The sequence below is a fragment of the Adiantum capillus-veneris genome, chromosome 19 (assembly GCF_014529385.1).
Source record: "Adiantum capillus-veneris isolate H3 chromosome 19, ASM1452938v2, whole genome shotgun sequence".
NCBI lineage: Eukaryota > Viridiplantae > Streptophyta > Polypodiopsida > Polypodiales > Pteridaceae > Adiantum > Adiantum capillus-veneris.
The window spans coordinates 79,671,577-79,688,628 of record NC_140949.1 but is presented as its reverse complement, the minus strand read 5'-3'; the positions used below and the strand labels follow the sequence as shown (position 1 = coordinate 79,688,628).

Below are 17,052 nucleotides of genomic sequence, written 5' to 3'. Positions count from 1 at the left end.
TGCCCTTCATAAATTCTTCAAGCGTAGATTCATCATCCTTAGAAGCTACAATAGCAGGTTTTGGCTGCTTCTTCATAATAACAAAAAATGGAGCACCATTGTTCACCACCATCTTGTCTCTTCTGCGTTGTCTTTTTGCCAAAAGGGAGACTGCATCTTGTACATCATTCCACCTTGTCTTCAAACCTTGCTCTGTATCTTTGTCTTCCAAGAGAAGCTCTAATTTTTCTTTGATTTCTTTGCTTGCTGCTTGTAGGAAAAGTTCTACCTTCTAGAAAGCTTGTTCAGTTTGTGATAGTTGAGCATAGTGTCGCTCAAACTCTCTAAGAAGATCTGTAGCAAAAATCCCTTCCTTAGGCTTTGTAACCCAGTCTAAGAAAGTTCTTTTGGTGGCCCTCTCAGAGTCCTCCATAAAGTAGTCTTCTTTTAGAGCAAGCTTGAATTCCTCCCAATTTCTTCAATGAGCATTTTGAATTCCCCTAATACGGTCTCTGATCTCTGGGACACAAACTAGCTCAAAACATCGGACCATGTCTTCATCACACACTTCGTTCAGCTCCATTTCCTTTATATAATCTCATAGATACTTTGTGATGTCCTTGCCATCAAATTGGTCAATTCTCTTCACAATATAATGCAGTGCTTTGGTGGTTGAAATCAAGCTTCTTTCCTCTGCTTGTTGTTGCTACATATACATGGCAAATGCTTGAAACATCTACATGACTGTAGGATCAAAGCGAATCCCATGTGTCTTTGGATTTTTATCCATGGCTAACAAAGTGTGTATATCAATTCACAAACTCCCACCCCACAAACTTCACATCAGGTTCACCAGAAATGTCGGAATGTGTGTGGTCTAGCTGGGAAGGTGCAAAACCTCTGGCTGTGAGAGTTCGTGATGAGAGTTACAAACACTTTATGAAAAAGAGTTTGTGGAGAATCACCAATTCTCTTTCTAAAGTGAAACAAAAACTAAGAGCGTTTGTGATAGGACAGTCACAAACCTTCTCCCCTATTATGCTTGGGATTTACTTGTTTTCATAGGCGAGTTCACGATGAAAGGTTCAACAATTCACATCCAGTTTTACTTAAAAAGAGCAATTAAGAAATCTAAATTTTCAGCCATGAAAATTCAACTTGCATGGAAGCACAAATTTCAATCAAAATCCAAACCTCTTTCATGGTATCATGTAGCCTCGCCCCCAATTACATAGGCGTAGCATCAAACAACTGAAAGGAATATACGAGCTTCCACCTTCATGGCATCCATTTTCTGAATTTGCAGAGATTCAAGAGCTTCTAAGTGAAGTACACACACTATTTTGATAAGGGGAAACCCTAATTCACTCCCTCACAAGCTCAGATACAAGATTGCAAAGAGCCGGGACTGCAACACACATAGATTGGGCAACCATGGAAGCTATTTCTCAGTACTGATAAAATGCAGGTTTTTTCTGTAAAAAGAAGCCCTCTCCCTATTCCCCACGGAATTCTCAGCTGATGTGTCAATTTTAAGGCCATTTTTCCACTTTGGACCAAAACTAGGCCATTTTCAGCTCATTTTTGAAACAAAAAATGCCATTTTTGATGCGAAAAATCCCAAACGGTCATAAAAATCCCTAAACTTATGGGATCACTTGCATAAGCATACAAGGCATAGATATGCATAATTTTTTATCAATATACCATTTGAGTCACTTTCCATGCAATTCTGCAATGACACCTGTTAGGTGCTATTTTCGACAGTTTTTGGCCGCATCAGTCTTTATAGGCGAGATGAGTGTGCCACCATGAAACACATGGAATATGTAAATTTTCAAACCAAATTAGCAATATTATCAAGTGAGAAAGCATGCAAAGGCGCCACATCTAGGGCCACGATTCCTCGGATAGGTATGCACATGATAGTGATTGCAATAGCCACTTTAGCATATATCACAATATGTATATTATTGCTTTTCTTTCCATGCATCAAGAAGTGTCGAAAATGAGGTGAATGTTTTTATTTCACATTATGTACATGCCACAACACGACAACGTACGTGTGGCCGAGATGAGGGAGGATGTGGATGGAAAAGGCATGCACATAAAGGGGGAGGGGGGGTGGCGCTCATCACAGAGGACTAAGCTACCGTAGAGGGTTGGAAGGGAATGCATGGTAGAAAACTAGTGAGGATGGCACCGGGGGGCAGCAAGGCGATCGGTCTCTGTTGATGCGAAATTTTGGGGTGGGAGGGAGGGAGGGGGGATATAATATTCAAAGGGAATCCTAAAATTTAATGGATTTCTTTTGAGGAGAGCCAATAAGTAAGTACAGTATCTAGAGAGGATACAAAATGAAAGTATTTTTATTATATATTTTGTATTATATAAAGGAGAGATGTGGCCAGGAATCATAAGGGGTATATTATATTCATGTTAGGGTATCTAAGAGGCTATATTAGTGACAAATACTGAAGCTATCTGTGGGGCAATCAAGTAGGCAATCTGCATGGCAATCAACAAGGCAATATACACAACAAAAAAGCATGTGAAGTCTCTCTCTTCCCCAACACCTCTTCTCTCTACTCTTTCTCATCGTGACGCGGCTGTCATGCACAGCAAAGACCTCGGTCTATTATAGTGGGTTCTCTCAAAAGAAAGGTATTGACTTCAATGAAATATTTGAACTCTTGTTGTAAAAATGAATTCAATCAGGCTTGTCTTAAACCTTGTGACTGCTCATGATTTAAATCTTGAGAAAATGGATGTAATAGAAAGATCCCATGCCAAAAAAGGAGAGCAACATCTCCATCAAGAACTTCGTGGTTTAGAACACTTTGCATATGACATGTGAAAGTGGAAGAAGGATTTATTCGCTAAGGTGACCATATTTGACCAGCGATCAAATTTATCAATACAAGAGCAAAGATAAATTCCTTGTTTTTATAAGATGAGAAATGAGTGGGTTAGAGCAATCCATAAGAAAGGAGCAAATCAACAATGGGAGCATCTACAAACCCATGGACAAAACTCTATGTCAATAGATTGTCAAGGTTCGTCATTTGCACTCAACTCCCTATACCTATGTTTTTGCTTGGCCCATGCAACTAGACTATGGAGCAAAGCACAACTTCTGTTCCTTATAATTTCTTAAAAAACATAGTGCCAACTCTCCACCATACTTTTGTATGGCACTTTTGTATAATGTGCACTGTATATGGTCTTTAGTTTGTGGCATTTCCTCATTGCATGATGAAAAGTTAAACTACTCACATGGTTTTCTTGTAGCTTGATAAAAACAACGTTTTCTGCCTTGCACACTCGGACAAAAAATAAAATGCTTCTCAATGACCAAGTGAGTAGCCCAAGTTAATTTTTGCATTTCTCTACACTACAAATCTACGTCTATACGTAAACAAATTGTTCAAGACTTGCAACAACACGTGGATACTAAACCCCATCAAGACATCAATACAAAACCATATTAAAAAATGAAAAAATTACCGAAATACCCCGCTGATTTGTGAAAATCCCCAAACTACCCCCAATATTTTATCAAAATGCCCTTCAAATTCCGCGAAACTCCCAAAATACCCCTAGATGTGAGAGTATATTTCTCCAAAGATAAAGTTTTTTGTAGCTTTTCATAAGAAGACATATTGTCTCTCAATACAAGATGCTAAAACTAGAATTTTGAGTTGGTTATGTAGGCTTTGGAGATGAATTGCTTCATTGTTTTTGGACATAATTGCCTTTTTTTGTGAGGTAATTTGTGACAAATTACATGCTAAGCACTCAAAAACGGATCTCAATTGTTAAAAAGGAATAAAAATTAGCAAAACAAATACAAGGGTATTTTGAGAAATTTTGAAATTTGAGGGGTATTTTGGGAATTGCCACAAATTAGAGGGGTATTTGGGTAGTTTTCCCAAAAACAATTCTTTGACAAGGCCAACCAAGGGAGACTAGTTTAAATTCACGCACTCTCTTGGGGTGCTAAGCTCAAAGGAATTTAATGTAAGTTGGTCCTTTTGATGGAGCTATTAATGCATCTTGTCTTCTGTGTGTGAGTAAGTGTATGTGTGTGTGTGAGAGAGAGAGAGAGAGAGAGAGAGAAGGCTGGACAACCCAAGTTTACAAGTAGCATGTACACGAGCATGATATTTAGTTAGAGACCAACCAAAAATCATGCTCGTGGCCATCAAGACAATAACGAATTACCAATCTTGATAAGATCTACAATATTGCAAAACGACTTATAACATGAATTACCCTGCATGCACTGCTCTATTTCATAGACACTTCATTATGACTAATTGGGTATTAATTAGCAGTAATTGGTATACAATCTTTTCTGCCGATTACATCTTTTCTGCGGGACCTTGCCAGCCAATCAAAGGTAGAACCATATATGTAAAGTATATGCAATGTAGTCAGACAGTGATTTCCCTGTCATTCCTAAACTCTGAGTATATATTATTCTCATAAGGAATTTCAACTGTTAACGTTCTAGATTCATCCACCGATCTAAGGGCGTTTATGCACACCATATACACTTTTCAGCTGGTTGAGGATCACAAAAAGGCATTTTTTCACATATGCTGCCTTGCATGCACTTCCAGCTCCACCTATCAGGAATTAAGAATGCTTGCAACCAATTTGAGCACTGCCTCCTTGTTTGGTAGGGCCGGGATGGCACCTCTCTCCGTGGTCGTTATAGCCCCACATGCATTTGCAAAGAGAAGAGCAGACCTTAATCTACCCTCATCTTGTAGGATTAGAGACAAACCCTCCTTGGCAACCTGCGAGAGGAGGCCGCCAACAAACGCATCACCGGCACCTGTTGTGTCCACGCTTGTGACCTTCAAACCCTTCACTCTTCCTTTGAAACGCTGTGTGTAGTATCGGCAGCCGTCTTTCCCTTCTGTTAAAAAAGAAGCTTAAGGTTTGCATGCAGAAGCTTGCGAACACGCTGATCTACATGAAGATTGCCGTTGGAGCCCAACTGATCTGTGGAAGAATTGCCTTGTCCATTTGTGAGAAATTCCACCTCCTCCTCACTCACCTTTATTATGTCTGCCTCCCTCCAAATGCTCAAGATGCCATTCCGTGCCACCTCTGCCGACTCCCACAGTGGTAGCCGCAAATTAGCGTCATATGACAACAGCACACCTGCCTCTTTTGCAACCCTCCAATCAGACTAATCGATCCATAGTGGAAAATGGATGCCCTTCGGATCAAACCCATGTCAAGTTCGCTCTCCCGTAGCATCATGTCGGCACTTGGGTTGCGAAAGAACATGGGTTGCGAAAGAACATGAACTCATGCTCACCATCGCCTCGAAGCGTAACAAAGGAGAGACCAGTGCGTGCACCGGAGGGTGCATCAAACACAACCCCCCTATTATCAACACCGTTTTCATGGAGGATATCCACAAGCATGTGACCAAATTCATCATCACCAACCTTGCCCACAAAGGCAGAGTGCCCACCGAGGCGAGCGATGCAGACAGCGACATTAGCAGGGGCACCGCCTGCGGCTTTTTTGAAGGAAGGGGCAGCGGCAAGGGAGATGCCAGAGATGGTGGGGACGAAATCTATCAACATCTCGCCGAAGCAGACGACAGGACCAGGGGGGGCGCTGCAAGGTCCATATTTGCAAGCAGTACTGGAATGGTGATCTGCAGGAAGAAGATGATTGAGGGAGCCATATTCCCGAGCTCGATCTGGACGATCGTGAATGTCGATATTTTGCTGCAAAATGCAAGAAGCAGAAGCGAAAACAGGAAATGCTGTGATGATCAGGGTGCAGGCCGGAGCTGCTGAATGCGCCATTGTTTGCCTGCGTTGCGTTGTAGAGCCTGCAAATCCTTAAAAATACCTACATTTTTTGGCCTTTATATTGACACTGCTCAACGCTGCTTTCGCTTTTTGCCAGACGCGCAATATTCCTGACCGCGTTTCGGAGTCAGAGATCAAAAATCGCCAATGATCCAAAGGTTAAATGTTGGAACAAGTTCAAGTCTTTAAGGTAAATTGCCCCTAGCCATGAAATTGCTATGTTTTTAAGATCATGGCTTTAGGCCCTAGCCATGGAATTGCCCCTTGGACCTCATGTAAAAATGTCAAGTATGGGTTGGAACTCTCGGCCTTCCTGTGGTCATCCGTCGGGGAGCTTGCTGCCTCTCTTGGAAAGGTTTTCTTTACCCATAGCCTACTAGTTGTCCCAACACCAATAGGGTTTGTGTGATGCAGTAGGTAGATAAAGTGATGCAAGAAACCTTGGAAATTGAGCTTCAAGACATTGAGCCTTGAGGGAATTATCGTCTGGGGGGATTTATCTAGGGTCTACTATCATTGTGGCGATTTAAGCAACTTTTCAAAATATTGTCCTACACTTTCCATTGCCACTATAGACACCATTCCCTCGTATCCAGGGAGTAAACACATGGTGTCAGGAGATTTTTTTTTTTGGCAAATCTGTAATATCCCCTTCTAATGCCACAAGAAAAGCCTTATTGCTCTAGCTGCTCCTATAATTACTTGCGAGGCATCATATGCTAAACCACCTTGGGGTAATAGAGCCCCTCCCAAGCATGCAAGAAACCAGGCATTTAACCAAGCATCTTCTTCAAAAAATCCTAATTTGTTGGCAAAGGGAAATTTCCAATTGATTTTGATGGGTTTCAACTATTGGAAAATACATTCAAAAATTAGACTTGGTATACTCTATCACACATCTCCATATTTATGATGTGCTCTAGGAAATACCTATCAAACTCGACGATGTGGAAGCATTTAGCCAAGAGACAATTCATGATAGATAGATAGAGAGAGAGAGAGAGAGAGAGAGAGAGAGAGAGAGAGAGAGAGAGAGAGAGAGAGAGAGAGAGATTTTGTTGAACCAACCAACTGGGCAGTGAATTAGAGAGGCATCATATGCTAATCCACCTGGGGGTAATAGAGCCCCTCCCAAGCATGTAGGAAACCAGGCATTTAACCAAGCATCTTCTTCAAGAAATCCTAATTTGTTGGCAAAGGAAAATTTCCAATTGATTTTGATGGGTTTCAACTATTGGAAAATACAATTCAAAAATTAGACTTGCATATAATAAGGCATACATCTCCATATTTATGATGTGCTCTAGGAATTACCTATCAAAGTGGATGATGTGGAAGCATAGCGCCAAGAGACAATTGATGAGAGAGAGAGAGAGAGAGAGAGAGAGAGATTTTGTTGAACCAACCAACTGGGCAGTGAATTAGATTATGATACAATGGGGATTGTGTGCTTCTTATATACTGCTTTGGGGTCTATAGGTTACCCCTCAGAGAATTGCCCTACCCAGAACTTTGTCAACTAAGAAAAATAGATATCTTAAAATAGATACTAGGGACACATTGGGCTATTTACTTGAGATGCTATAACATTAACACCCTCTCCGTAGCTCATAGTGGACATATGTAAAAAGACTAAGTTGATAAAGAAGCTACCATGGACACCCCAACAATTGCAGACTGCTGGATACACTTTGGATTTTCTACACCAACCATTTACTTGAGAAGAACTCCTTCTTGAGCATCTGTTTCCTCATAAAAAAATGAAATGAAGACCATACTACATCCAAGAATCCCCATTCATGAACCATGACACATCACGTCCAAAATATCCTAAACAATGAAGTTTTGGAACACATCTTGTCCATAAAACGACCAAAAACAATGCATTTTGTGCACATCCGTAAGTGCTTTGTATATGTCCCGATGGTTTCTTGCTAGCTACAAGTGCCTTGAACTCTGACTCATGGGTTCAAACACCAAAAACTTCAACTCACATTGACCATTGATAACTTGAACTCACGTGTCCAACTCATTTATAAGGAGTTCCTTTTGCCCCTTTTTGCATATCACAAGCCTCTCTCTAGCTTAAGCATGTTGTGCCAACCAGGACTTGGGTAGAAAATTGAAGGAAGGGCCAATGTGGCCACTGCCATGTGAGCCATGCCATCTTCATAGGTGGGATTATTGTCTCTACCATCCCCCTTAAGCTTGCCTTTGCCTCTATCCTTTACCGTGCTCTTGCATTTTCCTTTGTCTTCCCAATTCCAAGACCAATGGATTTACACCGCCCTTGAAGGCTATGTGTGAGCCGAGGCAACTATCTGAGTGCCAGTCCAAGCACTTTCCATAGCCAAAAGCTGATTAATAAAGCCGATCCTTTGCCAGAATAAGACTTGAGAGTCCTCATAATGGAGGCCAAGGCAAGTCTTTTCCAAGAATTGCCCCAGAACTCAATGGCTTGCAAAGGCATTTCAAAACGCACCCTTAGAAAGCCTCCACAACCCAAACTCAATGACGTCCCTTCACTGCCTGCTCCTAGCTACATTTCAAAATGGTGCAAAAAAGTTAATCCATTGGTTTCAACATTTCAAAATGTTGTTGGGAAAACGCCTTCAAAATTGGTTGCACCAGTGGGTGTTTCAAAATGCTACAGAAATTGAAGTCCTAGAGCCATTGAAAAATGTTGTGGGTGGCCAAAATGAAACCAATTTGAGAGCCTTTCAAAATGCAAGAAACGGAGTCTTCTCCTTGCCGGATAGAAAACACCTCCTTGTCTTTGCCTTGCACTAATCTCCCCTCACAGTCATGAAGCCAATGTCTTTGATATCATGTCAAAGTCGATGATATGAAAGCATAGAGCTAAGAGAGAAATGCACGAGAGAGAGAGAGAGAGAGAGAGAGAGAGAGAGAGAGAGAGAGAGAGAGAGAGAGAGAGAGAGAGAGAGAGAGAGAGAGAGAGAGAGATTTTGATAAACCAACGAATTGGGCAATGAATTAGATTATGATACAAGGGACTGGGCTTCTTATATAGTGCTTTGGGATCCATCCATAAGTACCCATAGAATTTCCCTACCTAGAATCTTGTCAAATAAGTAAAGTAAATACCTAAAGACATAGGGCTATTTACTTGAGATGTCATAACTTTAACAAGATCATCCCTAGAGACACTAGCTACAATAGGTTCAGTGGGCTTAGCAGCTACAATTATAATAAGAATGATCCCCTTATAATGAAAATCGAAGTGACTATGGATGATGTTGAATCCGAGTGAGGCACTTAGATTACTCTTTCTAATATGTCAGAGGCATTGCATAAAGTAAGAGAGCATGCTGGCTTTGGTGCAAAGGACAAAGCCTCCATGATCACAGATGCCAACAAGCGATAGGTGCAATTGCATACACCATTGCATGGTGCTGCATTTGTATTAGATCCTAAATTTCAAATGCACCAACAATCAGCAAATAAAGAATTCATGAGTGACTTCAAAACAATGTGCTCACAACTATTAGGCCAAGAGGATGGAAAGACTGCTTTTCATCAGCGAGTTGATTATGCTAATAGAACTAGCATGTTCCAGGATCCATGACATATAGGTGCCATTGCACACACAAGTGTGCCTCTATGGTGGAAGGAGTATGGTGGGGAGAAAGTGGAGCTACAACACATTGCTATGAGGGTTCTATATATTGCAGCATCAAGTGGAAGCTGTGAGATGAACTAGTTGTCTTTTGAATTTATGCATACTAAGAAACAAAACCGGCTTCATCCTCAACATGCTGCTGATTTGGTGTATGTTTTTTGCAGCATGAGACTCATTCACAATCCGGTGAACATTGCGACAAGAGCAACACAAAAGCACTATGGTGTTTTTCAAACCCATGAAGCTATAGCTGCGGAAGTAGACGATGACGATGATATGGAATGGGAGATAGCTTCAGAATGCTCTAATATGGATGAAATAGATGATATGGTTGGTGTGTTTGATGGAGATGAAGATGTATGACTTAAGGTCTATAAGTTTTGCTCGATGTGAGTGTGAAAATTATGGCACTACAACATGTTCACTTATCTCTCTCTCTCTCTCTCTCTCTCTCTCTCTCTCTCTCTCTCTCTCTCTCTCTCTCTCAAGTTACTTTTGCAATAAGAGTGATAATTACAATTACATACAATAGGATACAATTTTAGCCGATCGAGAATACAAAACTGGCAGTTGAGGGGATAAATGACGAGCCGTGATTACAAAAAATTGTAGCCCTTCTCCTAAATAGACAAAGGTAAAGTGAGCGAAGTGCTCAACCCAAATGTCAAACTCAGCATTCTCAGGCGTAGGAGAAGGGCCTAGAGGCCCTTGCTGTGAAGAACCAGCCTGATCTGGCAATGGACCATAGAGTTATGCATATTGTTACAGCTTGGCTTGGGCCTCTTATAGCTCTATCTCAAGCTCAAGAATTTTTCACAAAAAATATCAGGTGTCTCTCCTTGACTTGCAAGATCTTGCCCTTGGCTTGCTATTGCAATGAGTGTGTCTGATTCTTCGGGAAGTAGAACTATGGGACATTTGTGTGGAGGCATTGGATTATTGGCATGACTTGCAACAACTTTCTCTGCAATCCTACCATGCACAACGCCAAAGTTCTTGGGGCGGTCTGACCAATCCACGCGTCTCCCAAGGATGTCATGAACATAACATTTTGCTGTATAAAGTAGAGTGCCATTTGATTATTGTTTGGCATAACTCTCTCTTGACATATAAATCTTCGTAGCAACACTCGTGCGAGTCCTTTGTGCTGCAAATCTGATAGCTTTACATGCACCGATTCCTTGGCATTGCCACTGATTCAAAATAAATGTTGATGCACAAAGTGGCTTGGACATAGTTTCCTGTACTCATTAAGGCTGAGAGGTTTGCCTTGTAGCCCGGACTCATCCTCTTCGATTCGGGCAATAGCTTTGAGATCTTTCTCCTAACCATAACGCTCTCTCTCCTCTTTGTAGATGGCCTGTGCTTCGGCGTGGTTAAGTTCTTCTTCCATATCTGTCAATCAAGCGAACATGTCATCATGAGAAAGATTTGTCATAAAGTTAACATGTTATCACTTTCAAATCTTCAAAGAAATAGATAGGATATCTTAATCTTGCAGCAATAAAGAGATATAATATTTATTACCATGTCATTAGAAAGAGACAAGATTATTTGATCAATTATATAATTTAGAAGCGCAACTAAAGAGGACCATAAACAATTCATCACTTCAATCATCACTTGGTCGTAGACCAAAAATCCTTAAAATGTCATAGCCCACTCTATGGGCACCGTTTAGACACAGGGAAACATCAAAAAGAGTTAGGTCAAGATAAGGAATTGTTTTGCTTGCCACTCTCAAGATGGGTAAGTACATTGCCTTAAAAATCCCTTTTGTTTTGCTCTTGTGGCACTTCCATGCACTTCAAGAGCCGTTTACAAGTATGGCACATGCAGTAAATATCCATGGATTTATTCTAGGGAGGGGGATTAGTAGATTTTCATTCTGGGGCAGCCCATGGAAAATCTCTCTCGCTCTGCCTTCTAGTTTCTATTTTCAAGTTGCAGAGAGGAGGAAAGCATGCCGTTGTGGGGGTCTTTGTATATGACCCCCAATCCACAATGCCTGCATAGACCCCTTCTGTCCAAAGTGAAGCATCATGTTGCGGGAGTGAAGGTCATTGTGGAGATAGTCGTGCACATGTAGATACTTCAAGGTCTAAAGAAGATCATTTATTATCTTCAAAATGTTTTTTTGTAACAACTCTACTGTTCCTTCTGTGGTTACATAATTGTGAATGGCAGGCTGACTGCCATCTGCAGTGCACTCTCTTATCCATTGCTCTGTATGGCCGCGATTCCTAAAACGTGAAATGAGCATTGGAATCTCTATATGGCGAACCATGGAAAGTGGATAAATGATGCCACGATGAGCGATGTCCAAAGCTGTGGCTTCGTCCTTGACTTATTGATCCACTGTGGGTCCATACAAGTGGACTTTGAATATTTTCGCCGCATATATTGGCTCTTTAAAGGCAGGGTGTGTGACACCTACACGTTTCACGTTTGCCCATCTCCCTTCTCCTAGCTGCAGAGCCTGTATGTTGAAGAGTGCAGTTTCTGGCAAAAGATATAACACAGGGGGGAGCTGAGACTGATCGAGTGCGAGAGTGGCACTAGCAGGAGTCTCTACTCTAACCATAGTCTCTCACTCTGTAGTAGCATCGTAAGAGCTGACTTCCACTCTCGTGCGATTTGCTGCTCTTTCCAACTTTCCCTTTCTCTTTGTTGGAGCTATATATACCAACCCCTATGCTATATATAGCTAGGAGTCCCCACTATATATGTGTACTGATTGTGTGAATAATGGAAGGCCTTTGTCCTATGGCCTTATGTAGGATGGATGAGAGCAATCCCAAGGAGGTATGTCTGCTAATGTACGGGGCTCCAGCTTGCAATCATTTGCTGATGACAAAGAGCTATTATAGTGGGCATGGAGCAACCACCATAGCCGCAAGTCATCAATTAGTCAAAGCCACAGCAGAACTGCGGGTGATGGTAACCACCAATCTTGAGAAAACCTCTAAATAAGATAATATGACTAGCTAGAGGCTTGATCAGAGTAGACCCTTCACTCTTTGCAGACTCGTAGGGTTGTGGGTACGCATGCCTTTGTCCACTATATCACTCTACTAGAGAGTCACCATCTGCCACCATTAGAGTTACGAGGGGCAATATATAACCAGAGAAGCCAAGGCAGTCCGCGTTCAAGCCACAAAAGCTGATGACTGTTGGTTTTGCTATGATATCATGTTGACCTTTTCAATTACCTATAGTGTCTAGCGCTGCAAGAAAGGCAGATCAACCACATCGTTTTTCATGCACATCACCTCCTCGTAGTAGCGTCTGCATTAGTGCTTTTATTAGTTGCTACGTTCAAAATATATTTTTTGATGCTATTATAGGTAAAGTAATACGCATGACTAGCACCATCGCTATTTACAAGGCCTGCAAGCTTTTTCATATTGTTTCTACTCTAGGTCTAAATCTCGGTGATTGAAGAAGATCTGAGTCTCGGTGACTGAGGAAGACTCAAGAGGTTGTGCTTGTGGAAAAACATTCACCTACTGTGACGTTTATCGCTAGCCTGCTAGAAACTAGGCACTACGAGCCATGATAGTTTCCCTGCAACAATTTTTGGTACAATCCTTTCTTGTGCTTGCCATCTCTCAGAGGTTACTTGCAATTGTTCCTATGCTGCCCTCTATTGGGATAGGATACTTATAAGGGGTGATTTCCATACTACTAAAAATATGGGGACATGACCCTTGCCTTGCATTCCACGTGATGTCAAATTGGACGCTTCATCCTATGGCAGGTGAAACCCGACTATTATAGAGTCGATTTTGATTCCTTTTTCTTCATTTCTATGACAAAAGAAATTTACAACTTATGTTTGTGTTATTTTGTTATAGATTTTAGTATAAATGTCAACTACTCTTTTTATCAGTGGTTACAGGTATTCATGGTTCCTAATGATGCAAGTGATAAAGTTCATGCAGGGAGGTTATTACTTGGTGGCTCTTTAACCCATGGTATTTTGAGCTACATGGTGATGACATGGATCCATATTGTCATGGGTATTGACATCTCATATTGTTCTTCCAAAATTCTTCTTTGATTTGCGTCTCTAATGCCATGGTGTGTGAAGCCATGATGATGATTACTACTAATTCGTTCATTTGTTGAAAGTGTCTCTAATGCCATAGTGAGGACCATGATGCCATGGTGCATGAAGCCATGATGATGATTGATGCTAATTCGTTCATTTGGTGAAAGCGTCTCTAATGCCATGGTGAGGACCATGATGTCATGGCATGATGATTACTGCTAATTTTTTCATTTTTTGAAAGCGTCTTTAATGCCATGGTGAGGATCATGATGCCATGGTGCGTGAAGCCATGATGATGATTGTTGTTCCATAGTTTTTACTAAACTTGTTGAAAGTGTCTCTAATGCCATAGTGAAGACAATGATGCCATGGTGCATGAAGCCATGATGATGATTACTGCAAATTCGTTCATTTGGTGAAAGCACCTCTAATGCCATGGTGAGGATCATGATGCCATGGTGCATGAAGCCATGATGATGATTGATGTTCCATGGTTTTTGTTAAATTTGTTGAAAGTGTCTCTAATGCCATGGTGTGCGTGAAACCATGATGATGATTACTACTAATTGAGATTATGGAAATCTTGATATGTTTTTTAGGTATTAGATTTGTGTTTATGTGCGCACATGTGATTGCATCAATATTATGTTTGTTCCTCATTACATCATCATTATGTTTGTTTCTCTGTTGTCTCTAGAGTGGCAGCGCGAACCGTCTCTAAAGACAATGTGATGTGATTATTTCTAACCTTCACATCTCGATATGTTTTCTTGAGTTTTTGTTGTTTACATGATTAAAATCACATCAAGGAGCATATGTGACGAGGGATCAATGATGCTAAAGTTGCTCAAAGATATTGAAGAATTTGCATCAATTCAATTGCATATGTAGGGCTTTTAAAATTTCAAAGACTCTTAAAAGCGCACATTGTATATTATGGAGTGATGTAGCTCCTCAAAAATGATTTTTGTAAATTTTGATAATTGTTAATATAACAGTGCATGTATATGGTGCTATGGGTTTTTCCCTTGTACCCCCAAGGGTTTTTTCATCCACATTTAGGGACTCCTATTTGAGTGGGGGTGCTGGAGCTATATATACCAACCCCTATGCTATATATAGCTAGGAGTCCCCACTATATATGTGTACTCAGTGTGTGCTCTACATACACTTTGGGGTTTGCAGATCTGGAGTCGTCTCTCTCTTTGCTCGTCTGCTAGTGTTCTCTCCCTCTGGTTCAACACTCTTGAACTCAGTATACAACTATTGCACAAGTTGTATATGAGTAGCTACCCCTAGCAAAGTAATTATTTCAGGGGTTTTTAGATTCTAAAAAATCTTCGCAATATGTCCAATAGACTGCTTGACCATGTTTGATAATGAACCTGATATCATTAAAGATATGTCAAATGCATTCTAGGGTGTAAATGCATGTTGAAACTGCTCAAAGACAGACAATAAAGCCTGTGTGAATTGGTAATACTGTTCTAGAGCCGAGGGAGTTAGGCAACAAAGAAGCTCAAGCTCTAACATGCGATGAAAGTGACGTATTATCACTTTGAAGAAAAATTTTTGATGATGCTTTGCCAGTTTAATATTCGCCATATCTACAAGATATAATTTTATAACATAAATTTTCTCAGAGAAGAAGAAAAACTATCAAATTTGTGTCATGTTTGTTAATCCAGATTTCATACACAATTTGACTTAATTCATAGCAAACGACAATACATTATGATTGCAATACATACATTGTACAATAGAGAGGAGAATACACAAAGAGAGAAATGGAGAGAGGTGAACATGCCAGGAGTGTGAGGTATGCTCATCACAATAACTGGACCCTGTTATGTGTGCAACATAATACACATAAACAATTGGAGCGTGATTGTGAACAAGCCAGCTGGTATGAGGTACACTCAACACAAGACTTGGACGTTGTTGTAATGTTGATTGATAGTTTAATCAATCTAATCCTTGATGAAATGTGTGGAACACACAACACAACCATCAGCGGGGATAATTTAAAAATCTCGGATTGTGGTCAAACATCATAGTACGTATTTACATCCAAGACAACACCAATTCATCTACTAATAAGTGGCGTATCTACGGATCAAAAAATGCAAGGCATGTCATGCTAAGATGAAGAGGGCATAGGTATGCATCTCTTCACTCTTAGGTAGACAAAACGTATCCCTCATGTTTCTATGTAGTAAGAACAATGATGTTACTCACTCCAATCCCTGATGAAGTGTGTGGAACTCACAACATAACATCAGCGGACAACTTACCAGTCTTAGATGCAGGCCAAATATCGTATGTATTTACATCCAAGACAACACCAAGTCATCTAGTGATGAACAATGACATGCCTTTGGAGTTCGAAACACAAGAGTAACCAGTGTGTCACACAAAGATGAAGAGGGCATAAACTATGCATCTCTCCACTCTCTGTTTGACGAATCGACACTCTTGTGTGTACGTGAAACAAGTGATAATTTGAGTTGATCTAAAATTGAGCAACCTATAGGCTACTCTGGAGTGAGAGGTGTAGCATCATGCCTACTACACACCACGAGTCAACCACTAAACCTAAACTCAGCCCTGTGGTGAGAGATAGACAACCGCACCACACGAGTGAGAATCTAAGTTTGTCCTAAAACCCTTCTCTGCAGTGAGCCAAGTGGCTGCATAACACGAGAAAAGTGATTAATTTATAAACACTTCTGGAGTGAGCCGGATGGCTACACACCACAAAGTGGCCTATAACCTGTAAGCCAACTCTGTGGTGAGAGTAGAACAATTGCACCACACGAGTCTGGCACAACACACAAAAACAAGTTAGAAAAGAGAAATACAAGTTGAAAATTTTACCTCAAGCTCTGACTGTCCCAAAATCCTCCTCAAACTCTGGCAATCTCAAGCTTTGTCTATCTCACCAATCTCCTGAATCTCTCGATCGAAACCAACGATGGTTTCTTATATAAGATATTTTTTGATCGAAAGTCTTTTCGATCAAAAGATCTTTCGAAGATCTTTTGTTCAAAAAGACTTTCGATCAAAAAAAGAAAACGGCAATACGGTGATTATACGGGATTTTATCGTATAATAGTGTTTTATACGTATAATTATTTTGGTACGGGCATATAAATGCAACGCAAGGTGCAATGTAGAGAGAATTTTTACCCTAGCCAAACCATTTGTAGATCTTTTGCGAATAGTCGACAACGACTCTTTAACACCTTATTAGAGAGTATGGGACTTTTGAAACAGTTTGGGAATTTGAAATCAATACAGATCGCATAAGACTGAGAATTTTGTTAATTTGGAATTGAGATTAGTACACAAAGTGCACTAAAATTATTGAAAAATACCTTTGGTTGCAAGCTATTGAATGGTTCATATTAGTTAAAGAGATGATTGTGAGAATTGTTGGTATAAGGGAGTTGATAAAAATGTTCTTTAGGTGGTGTTTAAAAACACCATCATTTGGTTTGTTGGAATCCCATGCCTTGTCCTTTACGATGGGAAGT

At 40.6% G+C, this 17,052-nt stretch overlaps 1 pseudogene; it reads right to left on the bottom strand.

Annotated features, from left to right (window-relative positions):
* Positions 1-4,304: 4,304 nt before the first annotated feature.
* Positions 4,305-5,816, bottom strand: LOC147434300 (putative fructokinase-7 pseudogene; annotated as a pseudogene).
* Positions 5,817-17,052: the final 11,236 nt, after the last annotated feature.